The sequence below is a fragment of the Vicugna pacos genome, chromosome 25 (assembly GCF_048564905.1).
Source record: "Vicugna pacos chromosome 25, VicPac4, whole genome shotgun sequence".
Lineage (NCBI taxonomy): Eukaryota > Metazoa > Chordata > Mammalia > Artiodactyla > Camelidae > Vicugna > Vicugna pacos.
The window spans coordinates 6,362,425-6,365,172 of record NC_133011.1 but is presented as its reverse complement, the minus strand read 5'-3'; the positions used below and the strand labels follow the sequence as shown (position 1 = coordinate 6,365,172).

Here is a 2,748-nt window from a genome sequence, read left to right as displayed (position 1 = left end):
AATTCGAAACTTCCAATACAAGTTTGCACAGTAATTTGTGCATAGATACTCATTGCTGCATTCTTTACAAATGGGAAGACTGGACATAACTGTTTATCAGTAAGCATTTTTAGAAGTAAATTATGGAACATTCCCAGCAGAGATGTTAGAAGGACAGGCTCTGGAGTCAGAAGACTCAGTTTGGATTTTGGTTCCACCTAGCTGTGAGAACTTGATCAAGATCCTTCATTTGCATAAACCTGTTTTTTCACCCATAAAAGAGGGAAAATAATACAGCCTAGCCATCAGCGTGGCTGTGATTGAGACTTCAGTAAGATACACCACATAAATCACTTAGCGCAACACCAGACACGCAGGGAGCACTCCATACGTGTTATGATTCTTTTACTTTTGATTATTAGAACCATATAACCATACAGATGACTACGCGGCTTTTAAAAATGATGAGCTGGGGGAGGTTATAACTGAGTAGTAGAGTGCCTGCTCAGCATGCACGAGGTCCTGGGTTCAAGCTCCAGTACTTCCTTTTTTTTTTTCCCAAAGCCTACAGTGTCCAGTATTCCCATGTGGTCTCCAAGTACTAACCAGGCCCGACCCTGCTTAGCTTCCAAGATCTGGCGAGATCGGGCGCCTTCAGGGTGGTATGGCTGTAGACCCCAGTATTTCTATTAAAATAAATAAATAAACAAACCTAATTACTACCCCCACAAACCAAACAAACAAAAATGATGAGCTAATTCAGCGTGTGTTGGCATAGAAAGATCCCTAGTCCCATAAAACACACCAGGAACCGACATTAACTCTCTTCCTCACCCTCTCCCTCACGCCCAACCCCATCAGTTCACAAAACCATAAGGCTGTGGATCATGTCTGCCTTGTTCTCCACGGTATCCTCTGAGCCCAGAAAAATAACAGCCACTCCTTAAAACTTTATTAAGTGAATGAATGCATAAATAAATTTAAGAAAAATACCCAAAGCATTAAGTGTTTACATGTACATTAAAAAGTCAGAAGCAAATACAATAAACTGCTGACTGCTTTTCTCTTAGGAGGAGAATTATGAGAAGAAAGTAGATTTTCTTTTGTTTTTAGATTTTTTTATTATTTGGAATTCTTTAATCAAGTAATGTCAAAAGATATTTCCATATCAGGGCTATAAAAATCTAACTGCTGCTATGATCAGAGCCATGTAAGAATGTGCATGCTTGGAGGCAGAACCCAGAGAAAAATGTGGGGACAGAGATAATATTTTAGGTTAGTTGTGTTGTATTGTCACTTTCCCATTTTGGTTTTACTCTAATGCTGTTGTTTGAAAATATTTCACATTTTACAAAACATTTTCCATGTTTAAGTATTCTAAGAAGTAAATGCTCAAAGAGGAATAAAATGCACTTCCTATCATTTTACCATAAGAACATTCACTATTGGTTTTACAATCAGAAAAGAACTTTATTACTAAACTTGTAGAAGTTTCTTGTATACATTTGGGAAATCACAGAAAATGAATTTAAAAACTGAAAGGTAGAAAGTGTATTAAATTTAGGAAAAAAATTTTGGCATTTAAAGATAATGTTCATCTCAGTCACAATTCTAATTTAATGTTGTTCAGACAGAGTTCAAATTGAAATGCAGAGAGGAAGGAATCACAGAATCTACTTTTGGAAAACTGAGGAAATCTTACAGAGTTAACTAAAATCTTGTCAAATCTACCACAGAGAAATATAGAGCATCAAGCTGCTTCCAAATTGACAGTCTTATTAATTGGCCTGTCACTACGCTGGACTAGATTGGAAGCTCCCTGAAGGCAGGAGTTCTGTCTGTTTTGCTCCCTTTTGCTTCATGGTTGCATTTTGTTGTTGTTGTTTTGTTTTGCTTTGTTTTGTTCTGAACCCAGTACTAATTACAGAGCTTGATACATTGTGAGCACTCAATTTATTTTTATTGTTATTTATTTATTTATTTAAACTGAAGTATAGTCAGCTTACAATGTTATGTTAGTCTCTGGTGTGCAGCAATAGTTAAATGCTGGAGAGGCTGTGGGGCAAAGGGAACCCTCCTACACTCTTGGTGGGAATGTAGTTTGGTGCAGTCACTATGGAGGACAGGATGGGGAGTCCTTAAAACACTAGAAATAGACTTACCCTATGATCAAGTCACTTTCAAATGAATAAATCATCTTTTGAAATGGAAGGAAAAAATGTTGAAGGGTGAATAGAAGAGATTGGAGGAAAAGATAAGAAAGAAAGAGAATGAGGAAATGAGGGAGATGGGAGGAAATGTGGGAGGAAGGAAGGAAGGAAACAGGAATTAGAAAGAAAGAGGAGAGACGGAATGAGTCAGAAATTGCCCTTTCTGTCCTCATTTTATTTCTCTGCTCTGGGATTACAGTGGTCAAATGGGAAGTCATGCACACCAGGTCTTTTTTCAGAGACTGACTTCAGTAGCAGCTATGGCAACACTCTCAGAATTTATTAGCTTCTGGAAAAAAAGGATGCGACGTGAAGAGGGAGCCTGTAACAACATTGACTCTGGACCTCAGTCTAATCTGAAGCCGCACGTCTGGGAAGGCAGAGAAGTCAGAAGGCCCCGCTCAGCCTCTCAGTGGTGACAAAGGGCAGACGGCTTTATAAATAGCACAGAGAATAAAGACAATAGTTAGTTGAACCTGACACCCTGTTCCTTAGCAGAAATAAACATTAAATAAAATATGGAGATAAATTATACCCAGACTGAATAAGCATGAGCCAC

General features: G+C 38.2%; 1 pseudogene; it reads right to left on the bottom strand.

Moving 5' to 3' along the window:
• Positions 1-541: 541 nt before the first annotated feature.
• LOC116285627 (5S ribosomal RNA) lies at positions 542-655 on the bottom strand (annotated as a pseudogene).
• Positions 656-2,748: the final 2,093 nt, after the last annotated feature.